At 38.5% G+C, this 23783-nt stretch overlaps 1 long non-coding RNA gene across 3 annotated transcripts; it reads left to right on the top strand.

The window, feature by feature from the left end:
• The first annotated feature begins 1343 nt into the window (after positions 1-1343).
• Positions 1344-21377, top strand: LOC119233815 (uncharacterized). 3 transcript variants are annotated; one of them, XR_005122479.2, is made up of 3 exons: positions 1344-1446; positions 5766-5900; positions 21034-21377. It is a non-coding gene; the product is annotated as an uncharacterized LOC119233815 (long non-coding RNA). The 3 variants fall into 3 exon arrangements; XR_005122481.2 differs by having other exon boundaries at positions 21045-21377; XR_005122480.2 differs by lacking the exon at positions 21034-21377 and adding an exon at positions 7967-8930.
• Positions 21378-23783: the final 2406 nt, after the last annotated feature.

Raw genomic sequence — 23783 nt, forward strand, 5'->3', positions numbered from 1 at the left:
TGTTAAACTTTAAAAAATAACTAGAAGCTATTAAGGGGAGCTCTACTTTTCTACACTCTCAAGGAGAAGTCTTGCATGGGTTTGGGTTCATATACAGGTGCTGGACTACTTTCCTACTTAGACTGCTAAGTACCCTCACTTCTTAGTTGATGAGATACCCATTCTCTAATTTAATGGGATTAATGAGTGGCCTAACCTCTTTGGTTTCATTTTTAATTAACTTATTTATTTACTTATTTAGGTTTGCCTGTTTGTTTTTACAGATGTGAGCAGTGACCAAAAAAAGAAAATACAACCAGTTGTTCACCCAGATAAGTGGATGTAAATGGAAGGAGCTTTGTTGCAGTGATGGCTTTCAATTATTTGATCTCCTTTTTTGCAGAGGTCAGTACACTGACCGGGGGCTATAATTGATGTTTTTAAACTCTTTCAGCATTCTGTAGTGATTCTGGGTGCAGTGACTTAGGACAAGATTGAAATAAAGTGGTGTGTTTAACAGCCACACTTTCCAGATCAGCTACTGCTTTTATTTTTATCATTTCAGTGTTGTTCAACATGGCTTGTGCTAAATGAATAGTTCCATCCCAGGACCATGCTACACTGCTGATGTGCAGGTCTTAATACACAGAAATCTAACACTAGGTATTATTTTTAAGTTATTTAATCAGATAAGTAAAATAAATAAATTAAAGTACTCCTAAGTATATTAATAATGCCCTACAAATGTATTAATGTAATTTACACCTCTTTGGAAAAAGCAGCAGTCTGCAACCCCCAAAAAGGGCTTTCTTCAGCACTTGACCATGCTGCTCCCTGATTTCCAGCCTCCAGAGTGTTGAGAAATAAATCCCTCTTGCTGAAGCCACCTAGTCTGTGGTCATACCAGCCTGAATGCACTAAGACATGGCATTGTTATTTAGCTGGGATTTGGCAAAGCCTCAGACTACAATGGAAAAGAATTAAAAACATCTGAGGATAACCATTGGGTATCACAGGAAGACCTTTCATGATGGCAAAATGAAGCCATTAAGGATTCTCGGTTCTTGTTACTGATAATCTACAGGTGTTGATCTGGCTCTCTTGTGGAGAGGACAACAATGCCATGTCTTAGTGCATTCAGGCTGCTATGACCACAGACTAGGTGGCTTCAGCAAGAGGGATTTATTTCTCAGCACTCTCGAGGCTAGAAATCAGGGAGCAGCAGGGTCAAGTGATGAAGAAGGCCCTCTTTGGGGTTGCCGACTGCTGGCTTCTCATTGTGCCCTCACAAGAGCAACGGGAATGAAATCTCTGGGGGACATATTTTATAAAAGCACTAGTCTGAATCATAATGGCCCCACCTTTGTGAGCTAAGCAGCTCCCAAAGACCTTACCTCCTGAGATGATACATCAGACATGAGGTTCCACAAGGGAATTTGAGGAGGAGACCAATTCAGAACACAGCAGGTAGGACAGGGTGAAAGTTGACACCATGTATTGATTATATACCCCTTTACCTGCTACTTCCAGATCTTGTCCCATTATCTCAGCCATGTTCCAGCAATGTACCTTATCAGCTTTTTCCCCAACTACCCACGTTATGAACAACAACAAATCTACCTGGTTTTGTAATGTTTCTTTCACAATAGACTTGTAATAATAAACAGATGGATGGTTGGATAGATGGACAAATGGATGGACAGAAGGACAGACAGACTGATGGAAAGACTGATAGATGAGTACCTAGACAGAGGTATGCATCATATACTACCATTCATAGGATATCTCTGTTCTACTTCCTCCTGTGACAAAAGTCTTAATTATCCCTGAGACGATTAGTAATTGACTCAGTGCAGAAAAGAAATCAGTGAGGGAAATAGTATAACTTACTGTCTAAAGCTCCATGTTTTATATTCTTTACCTTCACTAATGAGTGTCAATCACTTCTTTAAGAAACAGTTTAATAGTACCTTTTCTGTAAGGTCCTCCTGAATCCCGAATGTTTTATTATTCCCCCCTCTACATTAAAATATTTTGTATGCAGTTGTAGTTGAAGTAGTCACATTTTTCACCCCACAAACCCAACAAGGCATGGTTACCTCAAGGACTGTGACTTTCCCATCCTACCACAGGAACATTTAATTGGCCTGACTTTGCCAGGTGAGACTTTGTTCAAGACAAGAATATGTCCTTGGTACCTGATATAATTAGAACCATAGTTTTAATTTCAAAATTGTTACCATATTACCTATTTTCTCACTTACTAATCCATTTATTTACTCACTTACTTCCACATTACCAGTATACTCTTAGAGTGTACAGAACTGAATTTTGCCAGCCTTTTTGACTTAGGATCATTATTTAGAATAGTTTCTCAGGGCCTCTCTGCTAGTGCAGGGGTTAAGTCTCAGTGCCTTCAAGCTATCACCAGCCACTGCTGCATGAGTTCGATCCCTGGCCAGGGAGCTAACCCACCCACATGGCACAGCAGACTCTTCTGTCTCACCTGCTGCTCCCCTCAGCAATCTCAAGCCTCCAAGTTCATTCTAGAAGCATGCAATCTATCAGACAAACAATGCCTACATACATGTGGATATTGTGGACCCAATGCTATATAAAACATGAAATAAAATTTAATAAATAGATAAATGTGGAAACCCTAACAACTAGCCCAAAATAATGCCACAGAATAAATTACTTAGAAAAGTTGCTAATTCTTAGAATTTAAAACAATGATATAATCCTCCTACAACCTAGATCCTGTGACCCAAATTTACTCTATTGATTTGCATCTAAAACATTTACCTTCGAATGCCATGTGTGCCCATGTGTGTACACGCACATGTTCTCCAGTGGTGAGGACACGTTTGTAATGTAACAAACCTTGTGCTACTTGGTTGAGGTAGGAACTGGGGAAAAGGAACAGAGGAGGAAAATACTGAAAGCAAGTATCAAACATGTACACCTAGAAATTGAGCAACATCCTTGTTGGAGAAAACAGTGTAATTTTTCAACTCATTAAACATTATCAGAAATTGTTTTTTACATCAGAAGACACATTTGTTTCATGATCTGTTGAACAACTTCTGTGAGACAGTTAAGCTTATTAAGTTTTCTTAATTCCTATGAAATTAATTCAACTTTTAAGCAGCAAAACGCTTAGATATTTTTCTGTCAATGTTTTCCAATACAAAACAAAATGGTACTTTATTGTCTCATAAATATATTCTAATTTTCACCACTGGGTAGTACACATAAAAATTGTGACAAAGTGCAATAAAAAGTATTTGTTCCTTGCCTAGTACTTTAAAGCAGTAATAATATTTTATGCCTGATTTTGTATATATTAAATTTTCTTAATAGGAACTAATCTATGATGAGATGTTCTCCAGAAATAATTAAATCCTGCTTTGCAAACTATAGATGTGTCTGTTTCTCATTGCTACAATTAAGAATAAATCTAAATGTGCTGATTTAACTGCAAATTATTCATAATTTAAGTGAACACTAGATTCTCAAGAAATTGATGTTTCCTCACTATAATTTTATAGTTGCCAATTGTAGTAAAGTGGAATTTCTAGGAAAATCAAATGTACTTTTGTCAATAAGTGTATTAACACATTAAAAAGCTGTCAAGATTTTACTATAACACATGAATAAATAAAAGACGATCAGCAAGCATTTCAACAATCACCAATGAATAAAGCTATCTAGCTCAACTGGGCACTAAGGGGGAAAGCAATTGCTTATGTTATTATTATTATTTACATATAATTGCAGCAAATACTTATTGAATACCTTATGATGTTGTTTACTTGCACTGTGATTTCTATTTTCACTGGGTTTTTTTCTTTGTGCTTTGATGGCATGTTGACATTGTGCAACAGAATCTGTAATCCACTTGCCTTGTTTCTCTTAGAGAATAAGAAATAGACTTTATTTTTGTAATCTAGAACATTGCTCTTCAAACTATAGCCTATGGGGCTTCCCTGATGGCACAGGCGGTTGACTGCAGCGCTGTGAAGCTGTCCGCAGCCTCTGCAGTGCCAGTTCAATTCCTGTCAGCCTCGGAGCAACCCACATGGCGAGCAGACCTCTCCTGTCTTGCCCGCGGCTCCCCTCAGCAGTGTATTTCATCAGTCTGCCTGTTCTGTTCCCCACTCTGTTTCTAGTGAATCCTCTCACCCTCCTGCACATCTGGCCTGCACCCCAGTTCTTGTATAAATAAAATAAATCTTACAAAAAAAAACACTATAGCCTATGAACTAGGATAACTAGCATAACTTGTAAGCTTCTCTGGCATACGGAATCTCCAGCTTACTGGATCTGTTCTTTAGCAAGATCCCCAGGAGACCTGTGTATGCCCTAGTGAAGGCCTATTCCATAGCATAAAAACTCCATGTGTATGTAATTGGACATTGTAATGTGAACATTTACTGCCAAACCTGGGGATAATTGCAACTGGATTTTTAAATGTGAAAAGAATTATATCAAAATTATGTGTTAACCAACAAAACAAAACAAAAACAGACAATTATAAACCAGAGACATCCTGCATGGGAGGAGGGGGGAGGGAGATCAGAGGGAGGGAGGGAGGAGCATAGGGGATTGTGGTGATGGTACACAGGTGCATTGGTGAAGGAAATTCTATAGGGACTATACCTGGGGTGGGATGGGGAAGGGGGAAGCAAACTTTGTTTAAAAATGAACAATGATGTAAAAAATATATAAATAAAAATTTAAAAAATATGTTAACTTCAAGTATTATGTTGATGTTGGCAAACTTACATCTCTTAAATGATTTTTGCAATAAACAATATATAAGTGAATGGGCAGTTTTAAGAATAGCAGGACATCAGGATTCTTATTCCAAATGTCATTTATAATATTTGGCAGAATCATTATTCAACCAACAATGTCAGGCACTGTGAATGTAGTGCAGGACCAAAAAAACAAAAATTTCAAGGATGTGGTCACTGCCCACAAGTAAATCATGTTCTGGTGAGATATATGGGCCAATAAGCAGGTATTCATAACAAATAAAATTTATAATCACACACAGTCTGAGTGTACATAGTGAGATACATTATTCTGAAATATTGTTTCTCCAACATTTTCATCCACACCATGTTGGCAAAAATTGAGTTGTGGAGTATTCCCTTCTCTTTTACTTTTATGGAAGAATTTCTAAAGAACTGATATTAATTCTTTGATTAAATATTTGGTAAAAGCCATTTGGGTCATATATTTTGGAAACAGCTATTAGGTAAAGATTACAAGGAAGGAAAGAATAGTAGGAGGAAGAAGATTGTGCCCAAGTGCCCCAGAACAGATGAGTGGATCAGGAAGATGTGGTACATACACACAATGGAACACTACTCAGCAATCAAAAAAGATAAACTTGTACCATTTGCAGCAACATGAATAGAGCTGGAAGGAAATATGCTAAGTGAAGTGAGCCAGAAGGAGAAAGACAAATACCATATAGTGTCATTTATATAGATAAAGCACACAAAGCATTAGATAAAGCCAAACTCAAAAACTAGCCCTTGAAAGCAAAGCAAAGAACTGAGACTTTCAGAGTGGTGAGAAAAGGGAGGGAGCACAGTGCACTATGGCTGTGAACTATGGGCAGTTTGGTGGTAAGAGTGCTATGGAAACAGCACCAGAAAGGGAATCCTATGTTCTCAAAATACAAGCAAAAACGTAAACCAACATCACTTGAATTAAAACAAAAAAGATCGTTGTTATTGTCACTGTTGTTTGCTGTTTTATCTTCCATCTAGACTCCAGTTAATAAACTATGAAAGGCACTGAGGGGGCAACACAAATGCATAAGTACAGAGATGATGTCGCATGGATAGATTGAAAAGAAACCAAAAACGGCTAAAAGTGGTCCTCCCAACAGGAAAGATGGAGAGGTGAGTGTGATGTGTAATCTTAGGGAGGTATGAATAAGACATCTGTTGGGGGGGTGGTGAAAAGGAAAGGAGCATAGTCAAAAAATCATCCTGGAACACCATTCATGGTCAACATCTGCTGCTGACTGGCAGCCACTAATATTGACAAAATCTGTCAATATTAAAAATTCATGTATCTTTTGAAACAGAATTTATATTGCAACTAGATCCCAAAATTTGTGAGAAATGGCACATATTCAAGAATTTTCATTTCATCATTAAGTAATGACTTTGTATTTGCCAGGTGTGCACTATATTTTTTTCTGGGTCTCTCTAGTATTCTTTATTCTCTTGTCTTTTTGTAGCAAAACCTCCAGTGTACTCCTAAAATATATAGAAAATAGATTATTTTTCATTCCTTATGTGTTTAAAATGCCCTTCTTCCATAGTCACAATTATATTAGTTTGGTTGGTTATAGAAATCTAGGTTGTAAATAATTGCCCTTTGTCTAAAGCCTTGCAGTTCTGTGTTTGTCTTCTAAAAAAGTTTCAGAATCCCTTTTCTTCTTTCCTTATGTTTTGGAAAAGCTTCACATTTATGTGCTGTGCTGTTTCTGTTTTGTTTTTATTTTTATTTACTTCATATGTCAATATTCATTGAGTCCTTTCATACTGGAAGCTTGAGAATACTTTCATGTTATTTTCTTAGCAGTTTCTTCTCCTCTGTGTTCTTACTCTCCGGAAGTCCTTTCAGTTTTAATCAGGAATGATCTAATGTTCTTTTACTTTCTCTTCCCTTATTCTTACAACTAACAATACCACATTGTCTTAAGCATTCTACATTTATTAACTCATCTAAGTCTCACAATACTATTAAGAATATTTACTATTTTCTCACTTTACAGATAAGGAAATTAAGGAAGAGAGATGGCAGATAATTAGCCTAAAGTGCACAGTTACCAATTAGCATAACTATCCACTTAATCATTTTTCCTCTTTGGGGAGAAATTGCTTTACAAATCTTCAGATGGACATTTTTTCCCTGTTGTAGTATCATATTAATTTCCAAAGTTTCTTTCTGATTGTTGCATTTTATCTCTTGTTAATGATGGGTTCTTTTTGCAGCATCTTTATTTCTGAAATTTAATACAGACTTTGGAGTGTCTGTTCCCTTCATTACTTCTGTGAGTTTGTTGTTCTTGGTTTGTTCTCTTTGTTTTTGCCTCTCATATTAAAGGTTTCTTCAAATGATTAGTCCCTCCCAGGTGTTTTGATGCAATTGATATGAGGTGAGATACATGCAAGAGACTATTTAAAATCTCACCCAAGAGATTCTAATATGCGGATAAGCTTGAAAGAACTCTATCTTGAAGGGGAGCTTAATGTTATTTTGGGCTGGCTATTTTATTCAGGGGAGGAATCTTTACAATGTCCTTGGGTGGGGGAGGGAGGTGAGAGAGAGGACAAGGATGTGAATTAGGTCAGCTGTCTGAACCCAAGGAATGGAAGACAAGGAAAGGAATGAGAGGCTGCTTATCACTATGTGAGTAAATTCTTATTAAATCTCTTGTTTTTAATACTAGTAGGTCCCATCTGCACCCGCAAGTATGCACAATACCCCAAGTGCAGAAACCTTGTGATTTCACCTCTCCAGAAAATAAAACTCCAATCTTCTGCTAGCAAAAAACAGAATGCTTGACAGTGTAGAGGGATCCAGAAAATTTTTAAACATACCATGAGTTTCAGTCCCAGCCCTAACTTTCACCCTTGCTGGTTCAGCTGCCTGATGGCTCAAATTTCAGAATCTTTTGGATTTTGTATTTCTGCAGAGGAGATCTGCTTGTCACTAGGTCATGTCCTGCTCCCCAACTTCTTATAATAGTTAGATTACTCTTGTTTGTTGAATAAAAACCAAACATCACCTACATTCCAGTTTCTAGAAAGCTGACTTCTTTTGTCAGTGAAGCTGTCTGCCATTGTCTTTCTTCATGTAGTTGTGCCTCTTTTCCTCTTAATATAATTTATGAAAGAATCTAGATAATTACTTAATCCTAGATCTCCCCTTTATTGGCTCTAAATTCAACTAGGGATGATAGATGAAGAATGTAAACCTGCAAGTCATGGATAACATCAAAATTATGGAAGAAGATCGCAAGTAGTCTGAAGAAATCTTGCAGATATTTCATGTATCTTTAAGCCACAGGAAGAGATTTCTAAGGAGCTGGAGTTCCAACAGTCGCTGCACGTGTTCTTTCTCACGATACCTCAGGCAGGAAATTCTTCAGTTTGATAAATAGCATACAATTTTATGGATCGTTTATTGAAGATATGCCTTTCCATATTTGCCTCAGCAACTTACTAGAATGTGGATTCCTCAGTTTTGTTTGGAGTGCCTAGTAGAGAATATGATACCTACTAAGTGGTCAATTAATTTGAGAAATTAGCAGAGATAAGGAGGAATGAAAGAAGAAAAAGAGAGAGTGGGGAAAGAAAGGTGATACCTGTTCTTACCAATTTATTTGAGATCTAAAGAGAGCTGAACAATGAGACTATACAGGTTTGATTTAAACCCCCACCTACTAGGGGCTTGATATAAGCTAATTACTATGCCATCCATTTTACATAAATTCTCTTTGAGATTACTGGATAATCCTAACAGGTTAGAAATATTATCCCCAAGTTCAACTGAGAAAACAGATATTTTGAAAGGACAAATAAGTTGTCTCAGCTCATAAAGCTAAACTGAGCTCGGAATCTACTGCTTTTTCTGATCTCCAAACCTCTGCTTATAACACAGTGCTACTTGAACGTATGTCAGAAATGAAACTCAGTTCAACGTAGTTGTATTTTGCTTATACACAGTGTCTTCTAGCACATGAAGAAAATCCCCACAGCATGGAAATCAACTTGTTGAAATCAGTGTCAAAATCATGTGCAGAGCAATGTGTTCATCAGTTCATTTTTAATGACTCTCACATACCAACCAAGTCTACTTAAATATAATAGCCCTGTAAAAACAAACTGTGTCTAACCCAGATTCCTTGTACTATAATTTAAACCCACATGTTCTTCTTTTATCCTCAGGAGAAAGGGAAATATCTGATAATTGTCTTTCTTTTAATAAGACTGCCACACTTTTGAAAAATTGTAATTTATAGTGTCTCTTAGTAGCAAAAAAAAAATCTTCTCAGTGTACTCAGCATTGACCAACCTCTTATTATTTATGTATTCATCCTTTATTGGATTTATAGTGTATCTTTCCCCTGAAGAGCTCAAGGTTCTATAAGAAAACTTTTAAGCAGCAAATATTATTTCAACATAATGAGCCTAACTGTCTCCTACAGAAAGAAAGCAGAGTAGCGTAAACTTAGCCAGAAAAAAATCACTCATGCTGAACGAACCAAGCCCAATTTATAAAGGCAAAGCCCCAGAGAGGGGAATGGCCACTGCAAGTAGGGCCAGCACTGGAGCCACAGAGGAGAGGTTTCACGAGAGGCGTCATATAAGAGAAGCATCAGCTTTTCCTTCTGTGGGTGTGGGAGAGAGTGCATATGGGAGATCCAGTGCATGGGAAGAAACAGGAATGGAGGTGGAGGAGGATGAAGAGGGCAGAAGTGATGATGTGGAATGGCAGCTTCTTTAGTAAAGACAGTTAACAGAGAACAGAGGTAAAATAAAAGGTGAGAGAATTCAATAATCTACCATGGGGAACCAGGGAGTAGAGGTAATAGAAGACTGACCTGGAACTTATTTCTGATGTTGTCTATGATTTAAACACAGCCATCAATGGCAAAGATGATAAGTACCTTAGAATAGTTGTTTTCACTGAATTTCTTCACACATGCTTTGTGCTAAATACACCATGACTGCAAAGAAATGAATTTGAACATGTGGTAAAGGCTACAGTTTCCTAACTTAAGAAAAATTTTCACCTGCAAAGTAGTTCATGATTAGTGGGTGTGTGGTTCTAGATAGGAATTTGGATAGCCCAGACAGTAGTATTCATTTTTCTCCATTCTCCAAACCCTTGCACTCTATCTCAGGATTAATGTAGCCTGAGTAGACAGAAGACTTGATCAAACTTGAGATCGCATCCCTTCATTCCTGATCCTCTTTAGCACCTGTTGTGTTTAATCTACACTGACTCCTAAAGCAGCCAGACTAAAGGGCAGAAGACCCAGGCACATTGCCCTTAATAACTGACACTATAGACATTGGATGGATACAAAGCTCTAATAAGAAAATCTTGTGTAATAATCTCAGAGCAAGCACTACCAGAGTGGGGAGGGACATTTCCTAAAGCTACTTGGAATGGGATGATGGGGTGAGGCCTCTAAGAAATGCTTGAGTAATCAAAGATAGTCATGAAATGCCCTCTGGGAAGAGTGAGTCTTGTCTTGGATAAAAAAGTTTTTGTTTTAATGATTATTGTTTCTCAGAAATGCAGAAAAGCAGAAATTTTTTCCTTCCCTCTCTTCTCCCAACAGCCATATAGGAAGGTTAAGAAATTAAGCTCTAGACTCATAAAAGACCTAATTTTGCTACAGGCCTTGCTACTTAGTCACTCGATAACATTAGAAAGTCTCAGGCTTATCCTTAGGAAATGGGGCTAGTAAAAGTATCAACTCTTTCTGGGCCTCCCTGGTGGCACAAGGGGTTAAGACGCAACCTATGAAGCCATCTGCAGCCACTGCAGCACAAGTTCGATCTCTGGCCAGAGAGCTACCCACATGGCGCAGCAGACCTCTCCTGACTCACCCGCTGCTCCCCTCAGCAGTGTATTTCAGTCAGTCTGCCTGTTCTGCTCCCCACTCTGTCTCTGGTGAATCCTCTCACCCCCCACACCTCTGGCCTGTTTTCCAGTTCTTGTATGCATGAATAAATAAATCTTTAAAAAAAATAATTCTAAGGGTTCAATGAGATAATGTGTATCTGGTGCTCAATATAATACATGATTACCTATTCAGCATTCAACAGACATCAGCTTTTATCAACATCCTTATTATTGCATTATTAAAGATTGACACTCATACCAGGAATCTAGAAAACTTGAATAAGGGACTAGGAAAATGAATAACTATAAGAAAGTTAAAATCAAAATCAACAAGAAACTATGAACCAGAGACATTCTATGGGGGGTAGAGGGCAGGAGGGGAGGGATTGGGATCAAAATAAGGGGGTTGCAATTGTATGGGGAATATAAAAATAAAATTTATTATTTAAAAAAAAAAAAAAGATTTACACATTTTATCTCCCAGTCAGTAAGAGTAAGCCACATTTGACTTACTATGCTCTACACTTGAAGTTTCTTCTATATTTTTAACATTCTAAAGATTTTATTTTTTTTTTCTTTTAGATTGTTTTGTTTGAGTTTACAGTGGTTTACAACATGGTATGTGATTCAGAGGTTTAGGGTTACACCTTCTCAGATGCATGCACTCATACCATATCTACCACCAACACCCATAGTCTTCCAGCACAGTCTATTGTATCCCCTCTCACTTTGCTTCCTCCTTCTCTGTCATGTAATCTTGATTCTACAGTCAGTTTTCTGTGGTTGTCTGGTTTTACCTTACTTTTTGATTTGTTTCTCTATATTCCACACATAAGTAAAACCATATGGAAAATGGCATTTGTCTTTCTCATTTTGCTTCAAGTTCCATCCATGTTATTGCAAATGGCAAGAGTTCCTCTTATTTTACAGCTGAGTAGTATTCCATTGTATATATTTACCACATTTCTTGATCCACCTAGCTGTTTGGGGGTACTGAATTTATTTCCATAGTTTGGCTATTGTAAATAATTCTGCAATAAACATGAGAGTGTAAGTTTACTTTCATATTAGTTTTTGTATTCTTTGGATAGTTACCTAGAAGTAGAATTGCAGCATTGTGGGGCAGATCTATTTTTAAATTTTTGAGAAACTCCACACTGTTTTCCAAAGGGGCTGGCCCAGTATATATTTCTACCAATAGCGTAAGAGAATTCTTTTAGCTCCATATTCCACAAGCACTCATTTCTGGTCTTTTTTGATATGGGTCAATCTCATAGGTGTGAAGTGGTATCTCATTGTGGTCTCGACTAGCAATTCCCTGATGACAAGTGATGATGACCATTTTTCCATGTACCTGTTGACCATTTGTATGTGTTCTTTAGAGAAATACTTATTTCTGTACCTGTTGACCATCTGTATGTGTTCTTTAGAGAAATTCTTATTTAATTCTTCTGCCCATTTTTGATTAGGTTGTTTTTATTGTATTTATGAGCTTTTTCTAGATTGTAATAGTTTCTTTTGCTGTGCATAGGCTTTTTAATTTGTTGTAGTCCCATTGGTTAACATTTACAGTTGTCCACAAAAATATCACTTAAGCCAAAGATATACACACACTCAAAATAAAAGGTTGGAAAAGAACCCTATAAGCAAATGAGGGCAAAAAAAAAAAAGACTAGGACAGCCATATTTATATCAGATAAAATAAATATCCAACTAAAAAAGTAACAAGACACAGAGGTAGGCACTATATAATGATTAAGGGATTGATACATCAGGAATATATATTCATATATATATATATATATATTCATCAATATATATGCACCAAGCAAAGGACCAACAAAATACGTAAAGCAACAATTATCAAATCTGAAACTAGGCATTGACAGCAACAAAATAATAGTAAGAAATTTCTATACCTTACTTTTACCAATGTAGGTAAACCAGAAAATCAACAGGGAAACAATAACCTTAATTGAAGAATTAGACCACATAAGCTTCATAGGCATTTATAGGATGCTGTACCCAAAAAAAGGTTGAGTACATGTTTTTCTCAAGTGCACATGAAACAGTTTCCAAGAAAGACCACTTGTTGAGTCACAAAAGAAGTGTCAATCAATTCATGAAGATTGAAATTATGTCAAGTATATTTTCTGATCATAATGGTACCAAAGTAGAAATCAACAACAAAAAGCAAGCAAAAAAAAAAAAAAAACACTAATATAAGGAGATTGAACAACACACTAACGAACAACCATTTGAGAAATGAGGAAGTCAAAGGATAAACCACAAAATGCCTGGAGATGAACAAAAATGAAGACATGCTCCGTAAGAATTTATGGGATGCACCTTAGCAGTGTATTTCGTTGGTCTGCCTGTTCTGCTCTCTGCTCTGGCTCTGGTGAATTCTCTCACCCTCCCACGCTTCTGACTGTACCCAGTGCTTGTATAAATAAATAAAAAAATCTTAAAAAAAAAAGAAATTATAAAAAAAAGAATTTATAGGATGCAGTAAAAGAAACAAGCATAAAGCAATAAAGACCTACATCAAGAAACAGGAAAAACTTCAAAGAAACAACATTACCTCTCACCTTAAGATACTAGAAAAGAAGAGCAAACAAAACCAAAAATCAGTAGAAGGGAGAAATGATTTAAAAAATTGAACCAGAATAAAGTAAGTGTCAAAAAGACAGCCCATAGGATCAATGAAACCAAAATCTGGTTCTTGAAAAATTCCACAAAATGACAAACCTCCAGCCAGACTCACAAGAAAAAAAGGGAGGGATCTAATAAACAGAGTCAGACACCAAAGAGAAGTCACCCCAAACATTTCAGAAGTACAGAGGCTCATTGGAGATTATTCTATGCCAGTAAATTCAATAATCTGGATGAAACGGACAGATTCTTAAGAGCCCATTGTACAACCCTCCAAAACCTTCTTCATTTTCTTTTTTTTTTTTTTAAAAGATTTATTTTATTTATACAAGAGCTGGGATACAGGCCAGAGGCGAGGGAGGGTGAGAGGAATCACCAGAGACAGAACGGGGAGCAGAACAGGTAGACAATTGAAATACACTGCTGAGGGGAGCAGCAGGAAAGAGAGGAGAGGTCTGACACGCCATGGGGGTATCTCCCTGGCCAGCCGGGAATCAAACCCACGCTGCAGAGGCTGCAGACCGTCTCACAGCGCTGTGCTCAACCTGCTGCACCAGCAGGGAGGCCCACTTTCTTCATTTTCTTCTCAGCACCAATATTTTAGATATTCATAACAATTAAGTTTATTTCAGATATTGTTTGACCCCCCCATGAGAATAAAGCACCAAGAGGACAAGTCTGTACTTCATGCCACATCCCCAGCTCCACCGGGAGCAAGGCAGGTACTGACATGAGTGTGGGGAACGTGAGAGGAACGGGCTTCACGCAGGGTGCACAACACAAAAATCCTTCATTTGAGAGATATAAATTTAAACAAATGTGTGAATCTAAAGACTCACTGGATACCACCCCATTTTCTGCATCAGCGGCCATTCTTCTGGGGGAGCCATCTCTATTCGGCAGGGAATGCCATGAGTGGCAGCTGCTTTATTGCTGATTGAAAACTGGTTAATGAATTATGACTGCTTAGCATAACAGAGAGGTGAGTAAATTTGAAGAGGGCCAGGTTGATCAGCAGAGTGATTTAAACGTTAGAAAATAGGATTTAAGATGAGAGGCTAAGGGAATTGGGGTTATTTAGTCAGGAGAAGAGCATGGGAGGAGGTTATACAACAGGCGAAGCCCAGCTGTTCTACACTTTTAAAGACTAATCCATGTAATGAAATGCAGGAGGTGATGTGTTATAGTAAATTCACCAAGAGACTGAGGATTTTTCAAACATACATTTATGTCATGACTTTGGGGAACCCTCAAATATAAATTATACTAGACAACTGAAGTTGGAAAAACATTGCAATGGAAATAGCTATAATTAAGTATTTGGGAGTACCTGTGTGGATTTAAAGTAATCTAACAATAGTCAAAAACATAAAAATAAATGAACCTGAATGCCTTCATCATATATGTAGCCTGCACTTAATAAGTTTATTAAACACTCATTACCTCCAAGACAGTTATTTAAATTTGGTAAGATTTTCATTCAAATGATTTGTCATAGAATTTTTCCCAGGGAATTAACCAGACTAGAACTTTACATGTAAAAGAAATATGCAAAATAATTAATATCATAAAGTTTTACATAATCTTGATTTAGTAATGAGAGCATTAGGACTTGATGATTTGGAATAATCGTTTTAACTTTCATCCTACTTTATGTAATTTATAAAACATGTCAATCGTATCACATTATGAATGCATTAAAACAAATTACAACTTCAAAATATCATTTTATGAATTTTAGAAAAAATAATTTTGCAGCTTAAAAAGTAAACTTTACATGGGATGATTCTGACTTAATATATTTAATGAATATTTCAGAATTGCACAGAACTATGCTACAAATATGTATTTCCAACTTAACTTGAAGAATCAATGTTTGCTTTGGTCATTTTCTTCACAGGATTTTCTTTCCTCACTGATTATTTAGAGTTTGCTTCTAGAAAAGAATACCATTTTTTGGATATTTTCTGAACATTAATTACTCATGTTCTGGGTATTATTACTAAATTATTTCTATGCCTCACAAAAATCCTTTAAGTAACTATGACTCCAGTTGTTTCCTAGATAACTAACTTCTCTTGGAGGCTCAGTGGGTGGCATTATTGGCATTCTGTCCAAAGATGTAGGATTCCAGAACACAGACCTCCCCCTTCCATATATGTTTACAAAAAATAATTGATTACACACAAGAGTAACAGTAAGCCTGCAAAGGTTAAACAATATTTTCTAGAAACCTGGAATTCAGATGTTAAGCATATATTTACAATACTGGCAAAGCAACAGTCATTAAATCTGAGCTTTGAAATGACTTCATGTGGGGTTCAAATACTGGTTCCAAATGTTTGCTATCTCCAAACCAGCCTCACTGGATTTGAGTAAAGTACTAACTTCCTAAAGCTATTTTGAGGGGGCCTCCCCGGTGGCACAGCAGGTTGAGCACAGCACTGTGAAGCTGTCCACAGCCTCTGCACCCTGCACCGCAAGTTCGATTCCCGGCTGGCCAGTGAGAAACCCACATGGCACAGCAGACCTCTCCTGTCTCGCCCGCTGCTCCCCTCAGCGGTGTTTTCAGTCCATCTGCCTGTTCTGCTCCCAGCTCCGTCTCTGGTGAATTCTCTCACCCTCCCACGCCTCTGGCTTGTACCCCAGCTCTTATATACATAAATCAATCTTTAAAAAAATAATAAAGCTATTTTGAGGATGAAGTAAAATCCTGAGTGCCAGGTATACAGTAGATACTCAATACTTGGGGCTGAAGATGCTAAATCACATGTCTGAGACACAGAAAGCCCAATCTTCACCCTTACCTGGCAAAACAATGAAATTCTGAGTCTCAAACTAGCATGTACACTTTCCATACATTATTTCACTATTTTCCTTTTAGCCAGCACTAAAAGAGATAGTACTGGATAAAGATTTGTTGTTGGAAGAAAAGATAATAAAATGGTTTCAGAATGCTATGTCTTTTAGCCATGTTTTCATTTGCTGTGTTAACTCTGGTGAGAGGCTGCTGTTTAATAATACATTTTCACGAAAGCATATCTTTTACATTAAGTTGTTTACATTGCAAAGGCAATATGGTAAAAATGCAAGTTTCTTGTCATTATTCCAACAGCCTTAGGTTCCATACCTTCAGACTCATTGAAAGCATATTGTTTTTCCTCTTCATAGCTGCCTAAATGGTCTTAACAGATACATGAGCACCATCTTTTGGCAAAAATGTGTCATGAATTGAATTTTTTTTTCATCATGGTTAGCACTCAATTACTATCTTCTACAGGGTGATCTAAAAATGACTCAAATGCACATAAAATCCAAGTGTACTGCTGTTTTTCTTTTCTTTTTTTTTTTTGCTTTTAAATAGTATCTTTTATTGAGCGCTTACTATGGCCCAGGTACTGCTGTTTTTCTTAAGTGAGTTTAACCTTGAAGAAATGAACTGAGTCACTTATTTAGTTTCCCCCACAACAAATGTAAAACTAAACAGCAAGGGCATAGTTTGATAATATATTTTGTGGAGATGGAAATCTTTACCCTTTCCACTCATAATACACACCTATCCAAAAATGCCAGATTCATAGCAAAGCACTCAGCCCAGCCTGCTATGACACATGGGCCCTGATTTTATGGCACAATCACCCCAGATTCGTCCAGTATTCCCACGTGATGCTCCACTAACTACCAAGCTCTAAGGCTAGATGAATCTAGCTCTCCACCTCTCTCTACGGTGAATGCCAATGCCAAGCTTTGGGGTGGATAATTCTCTCCTCTGACCCTATTTTCTATTGTGACTATGCAGAGGTCTTTGTTTATACTTTACCCCTGACAGTTTAATACTTTGAAAAACAATACACATAACAAAATCCTCAATTTATATTTATTCCACTTCTAAGACCCTGAGTGGCAAAAATTTATAAGGGCACTGTTTCATGCTTCTGGAAAAACTGTAAAGTAAGAAAAAAATGGTGTCACACTAATTTCTACATATGTTTGCATCTAATGAACCATATTTGAAATGCTTTGTTCAGTGGAAACAATTAAGAAATTTACCTTTATTATTTTTAAATGCTTAAAGAATATAGATACTAAGTTTGTGGACCACCATTTTCAGTGATACAGAATTTTCTCAAGTCTTGCAATCCTTGTGTTCATTTTAATGAGAAATGGAGGGGTTTCAGAGGCTAAAAATAAGTCTATTTTTATCATAATATGAAAATGAAAAATCTATTCAGGAAATAAGATATAAATCAACCTATTGCTTGTAAGCATTTTCACTTAATAATGACATTAACAGCACAAATTCTAAATAACAAATCCACACTAATTCAAAAGGATGTATTCCTAAGTTAGACTAATATTTTCATTAAGACATTTTATACGATCATCTTCACAGCTTGTCTGTGATCAAGTTCTCTTGATCCACTCTAAAATGGAGATTTGCATTTGGCACGTTTATTGGGGTATTTTTGGTACTAACACCTTTGAGCCTATGAGTGAAGGAGGGTTAAGTAAAGGGAGAGACTGGAGTGCAATGCAATTCAACACAAGTGTGAGCCAGCCCCTCAGGAACATCCTTGAAGGTGTTCCAAATTTGGGCAAAGGGCAAGGTCTTGGGCCTTTGCACCAAGACATTAAACACTCACCAAGCATGGATGTGACATTTCCTTCTGACATCATTAGCAGGAAGTAAGTCAGATGTAAGGTAACAAATTCATCAGGTCTGCCTAGAATCTTCCTAGTCTTGATACTAAAGGTCTCACAACCCAGAAGTTCCAGGCTATCTGGATGGTTGGTCTTTCCCTAGTCACATGATTGCCCTGAGGTCAGAGACACTCAAACTTGTAATATGTTGCTGAACAACAAGCTCAGTTAAGAACTCAAGGTTGGCTACTACAGAGGAAGATAAAAGGTGTGCAACCAGCATATTGGGATGCAACAGATTTGGGGAAGCAACTAGCAATGTCTTCTTTAACAGCCAGTAAGACTTTGGGCACATTCAGTACTTAAGCAATGAATGGGAAAAGAGAAGACATAAAGGAAACTTAAAAGAGACTATTTCAAATGGAGAAAAAAACAGCAAGTGAAAGTATAACAAAAGAGCAAACTTCAAGAGGAAGTGTCTTCCACATAATCAAACACTGCAGAAAAAACCTCAAAAGTGTGCCCCAGTTGAGTTGTTACTAAGTAACGCAGCCACAGGTTTGGGTATCTAAGAAGAGAAGGCTGCCAAAAATTGAAAAGAAGTAGACAAGCAGGGTAAGGCAAATGAGAACGTCACTTGAGGAAAAAATTTACTAACATCAACCCTGGATTTCAACCTAATCCCTCTTGATTAAGTTCTTTTCCCAGTTTCATTGAGATATATTTGACATATAATATTGTGTAAGTTCAAGGTGGACAATGCAATAATTTAATATATGTATATATTACAAAATGATTTCTACAATAATGTTTGTTAGCACATCCACCACCTCGTAAGAGTTAGGTTTTTTGTGTGTGGTGAGAATTTTTAAGATCTACTCTCTTAGCAACTTCCAAATACACTGTATAATGTTGTTAAATATAGTTACCATACTGCACATTAAATCCCCAGAATTTATTCATCTTGTAACTGGAAGTCTAAACACTTGGGCCACCATCACCCCATGAACTATCATCTCACACCTGTTTGAATGGTTGTTATCAAACAGACAACAAGTTCTAGACAGGATGTGAGGCAAAGGGAACACTTAGGCACTGTTAGCAGCTATGCAAACTGATACAGACTCTATAGAAAACAATAGGGAGTTTTCTCAGAATATTAAAGCTAGAGCTGCCTCAGGATCCAGCAAGTCCACTACTGGGTATGTCTCCAAAAGAAATGCAACCAAGATCCCAAAGAAACACCTGCACCCCCATATTCATTGTAGCATTATTCACAATTGCCAGGATGCAGCATGCCTAGGTGTTTTCATAACTATACAACACTATAGTTGTCTAGTGTCTGATACTCTGAGAATACACATTTTCTTTGCCTTGAAAACCTTACTTCTTCTGCCAGAGAGCTCTCTATAATTTAGGTGCTCTGTCCTGGCTGTGTTTTTCATTCTGGCAACCTCACAAAGTGCTTTCTCTGTGCCCGCGGTAAGCATGGCCCACTGTCAACATCTGTTCAGTATAAAAGATAAGTCAGGGGCTGAATCCTCTAGCTCTCCTGCCTATGATCCTAACAGTCTTTTTTTTTTTTTTTTTTTTTTTAATTTTTTTTTTTTTTTTATTTATAGAGGCATGTTTTATTTATTTATTTGTTTGTTTGTTTGTTTTGTTTATACATGCACTGGGTACAGTCAGAAGCGCGGGAGGGTGAGAGAATTCACCAGAGCCAGAGTGGGGAGCAGAGCAGGCAGAAGGACCGAAGTACACTGCTGAGGGGGGCAGTGGGCGGCAGGAGAGGTCTGCGCACCATGTGGGACCCTCCTCTGGTGGCCGGGGAGCAGCCGGGGATCGAACCGGCGCCGCAGAGGCCGCGGGCAGCTTCGCAACCCAGCGCTCAACCGCTGCACCACCGGGGAGGCCCCTAACAGTCTTGACATGATGTAAAGAGGCAGAGGTTATGGCGTTGGATGGCAAATGAAACAACACTAAAATCCCCCACACGAAGGACCCCCCAACTCCCCATTCATTCCAGTGTGCTCACTCCGCTCCTCCCCACACAGTGTTTACCTAATCAGCATTTGAAGTCAAGTGGCCCTCACTCTGCCTCTCCTTATGTACCAGCTTCTCCCAGCCTTAATGTCTTGCCACATCAAACACACTTTTTTCCAGTTTCCTTGTTTCCAACCCTGAAAAATCTCAACCTTTATTAATCCAGCTGCCCAGTTTGTTCATCACAGCAGAACAGCACCTGAGTGTGCTAAGGAATCTTCCAGTCAATTCCTTGTCAACTCTCTCACCTGTCCTTCTCAGAGAGCACCTCTGTTCTCAAAAAACAGACCTCTTTCTTCAGGCATCTGCATTTTAAGCTCAGTGACAATCTCACAGGTCACCTCACTGATCAAATAAAAGCCATCAGCAGGAATACTTTGAACCCAGCACACTCACAAAACGCTCCCCAGGTGGGACTGGACTCCAGCTTCTTCAGTTGCTCTCCCGGACCCCCAAATTGTTTTCCCTTGTTTTCATTGGCACCTTTCCACACAAAAGCAGACCAAAATCTCTTCAAATAAAAAAAAAATTCTTCCTTGATTCCTTTTTTCCCTCCCCTCTCTTTACAATCAAATCCTTTAAATAAGTTGCTTTTACTCGCTACCTCCATGTACACCCCTCTCCATTATTTGGTGAGTCACCCCAACCTGTATCCAGCCCCCACTATCCATCGAAGTGACTTAGAGAGGCCTCAGCAGTGGCTGTCATGTTACTGCAGCCACAGAACATGTCCTCCACCCTTTCTGTAAGTCAGAACATGGAAGGGTTGTACAGTCAGCCTGGTCAGTTTGTTCAGTCAGGGTCTCTGGATTCATACCATGGCTTTGCTATTTGCTATCTGTGCAACTCTGAGCAAGTTTATGAGTAATAATAATGAACCACTTTTATCTATAAAACAGACAAGAGGGAAACTTACCTAAATACAGAATTGTTTTGAAAAGAAAAGGTGAGTGATAAATCTTAGTGTCATTTTGTGGATAATACAATATATTTGTTGAATAGTTTGGGTTGTAATTTTTTTTTCTCTCTCCCTTCGATGAGACATTCTCCAGGGATTTCTCACACTTTAGCAAATCTTGAGAGCAGAAGCAGTGAGAGTTCTGTCCTAGAGAACCTCTTCAAAGATTTTCACACATATGTCTTCTTGGAACACAGAAACGTCCTCCAGACAGAAGATAAACTATTTGCTCCCCAACATAATGAAGATAATGTCTCCTTTAGAGGCAATGTCAAGCAATTTTGCTCACAGTCCATATTAAAAGATGAGGATTTCCTAAGTGCAGGTATCACAGCTCTGATGCAAACTCACTGTGTGCATCTGATCCACCAAGACCCCCCCCCTTCACTGCCCCCGTGGACAAGGTTCACATTACCTACCACAAACAATAAAGCTTTTTTACTCTTACGCGAGTGCCTCATCTCTTCTATCAGTATCCCTGACACTGAGACAGACTTCCTTGTCAAATCTCAGACTCCACATTTCTTTAACCCTTTGACACACCCAAACTTTGGAAACTAGAGGACCCCTCAGCCTCATTATGCTGCACTCTTGGCTTATCCTTGTATCTCTTCTTACTCTTCTTTGCTCCTTAGTCCTAAAGCAAGCTGCCTGCATTGTTGTGCTCCTCAGGTTCTATCTCTCATTAGTCCTTCACCTTAACATGCCCACTATTACGTGAAACTCTTTTCTCTTCCCTGTATGACTTCAGTCATCATCTTGAAGATGACTCTTAATCTACATCTATAGTCCAGATCTTTTGCCCAACCATCAAAATATGTAGGCTAGACACCCAATACTTGAATGTCTCATTGATGTGTAAAATCCACATAATGAAAATTTAATTCATCACTGTCTCTTGAAAACTTGTACCTGTTTTAGTATCAACAATGAAACTATCTCCACTCACACACACTGTTTCCCAGATTACAATGTAGGTGCCACCCCTTCCACTCACCCCCACTGTCAATCACAAAGTCCCTTCAAGCAAATCTTGAATGTAATCATTTTTCACCATCTATACATCGCCAGAACCAAAACAGTGGTAAGCTTCTCAACTATCTCCTTTTATTCTGTTCACTTCTCATTCATTTATCACATAGAAATACAATAATCTTATGATTTTTTTATTTTTTTTTTAATAGAGGCATGTTTTTTTTTTATTTATTTATTTGTTTGTTTGCTTGTCTGTTTATACATGCACTGGGTACAGTCAGAAGCGCGGGAGGGTGAGAGAATTCACCAGAGCCAGAGTGGGGAGCAGAGCAGGCAGAAGGACCGAAGCACACTGCTGAGGGGAGCAGTGGGCGGCAGGAGAGGTCTGCGCGCCATGCGGGACCCTCCTCCGGTGGCTGGGGAACAGCCGGGGATCGAACTGGCACCGCAGAGGCCGCGGGCAGCTTCGCAACCCAGCGCTCAACCGCTGCGCCACCGGGGAGGCCCTCTTATGATTTTTTTAAAGATTTATTTATTTATGCATATAAGAACAGGGGTACAGGCCAGAGTTGTGGGGGGTTAGAGGAGTCACCAGAGACAGAGCAAGGAACAGAACAGGCAGACTGACTGAAATACACGCTGAGGGGAGCAGTGGGAAAGACAAGAGAGGTCTGCTCCTCCTTGTGAGTAGCTCCCTGGCCTGCCAGGGATCGAACTTGTGCTACAGAGGCTGTGGATAGCCTCACAGTGCTGTGCTTAACCCCTTGAGCCACCAGGGCAGCCCAATAATCTTTTAGATTTAAAGCTTATTTTTAATGGATTCCCATTAGCTTTCTGTCAAAATCCAACCTCATTGAACTGGCTTACTAAGTTCAGAGTCCTGCTACTTCTGTTTGCTAGGCTTAGCTGGACTCCATCAATCTGTAAAGCTCTCTCACCCTAGGCCACTGCCCAGGTTGTTTCTTCCTGGGCTTGCCAGGTGTCCAAAATTTAATTGGAAAATCCATTTTTGCATTGTCTTAGCCAAAAATAAATAAATGCACATTTGATAAGGGATGCATTACTTATAATTAAACAACAGCATTTTCAGTGGGCAACTATCTATCTACTTAGATAATGAAACTAAATAGTTCTAGGTACTTTGTGACTGATATGTCAACAAAACATCAAATGAGTTTCCCATCAATGCCATCAATGAGTTTCCTATGAGCCTAAGGGGGAAAGTCGGAGCTGACCTAGGACTCTCCTCCTATTCCAGAGGGTCCCATGTAATGAACTCTCATGGTCACACTATATTCTACTCAGAGAATTTTAGGTGCCCAGTGGCAAATACATAAAAGGAATAAGTAATATAGCTAACAACGTTATTTTTAAAAAGAAGATCTTCTGCTTCTCGATATGATGAACAGCTGCTACCAGACTAATCCATCCACCAAAACAAAAGACAATGAAAAAAAACGTTGTTTGGTGACATAAGAGGATAGCAAGAGACAGCCTGAGCTGCCAAAACTCTAGAGAATGGGCTATTCATAGAAGTGAGTGAGACCTTCTCTGGGGCTTTATCCCAAGAGGTAAGTTTTAGTTGGAAGTGCTGGTCTTAGGAACATACTAGGAACAATTGAAACCATCTCACTGATCTGAAAGGAAGGAAAAAAACTGATCAAGTGGGCCTCCCCTGGTGGCACAGCGGTTGAGCCCTGGGCTGCGAAGCTGTCCGCAGCCTCTGCAGCACCCGTTTGATCCCCGGCCGCCAGCGAGGGTCCCATATGACACGCAGACCTCTCCTGCTGCCCTCTGCTCCCCTCAGCAGTGTACTTTGGTCCTTCTGCCTGTTCTGTTCCCTGCTCTGGCTCTGGTG

The sequence above is a fragment of the Talpa occidentalis genome, unplaced genomic scaffold (genome assembly GCF_014898055.3).
Source record: "Talpa occidentalis isolate TD23 unplaced genomic scaffold, MPIMG_talOcc4v2.1 talOcc4.8, whole genome shotgun sequence".
NCBI classification, from domain to species: Eukaryota; Metazoa; Chordata; class Mammalia; order Eulipotyphla; family Talpidae; genus Talpa; species Talpa occidentalis.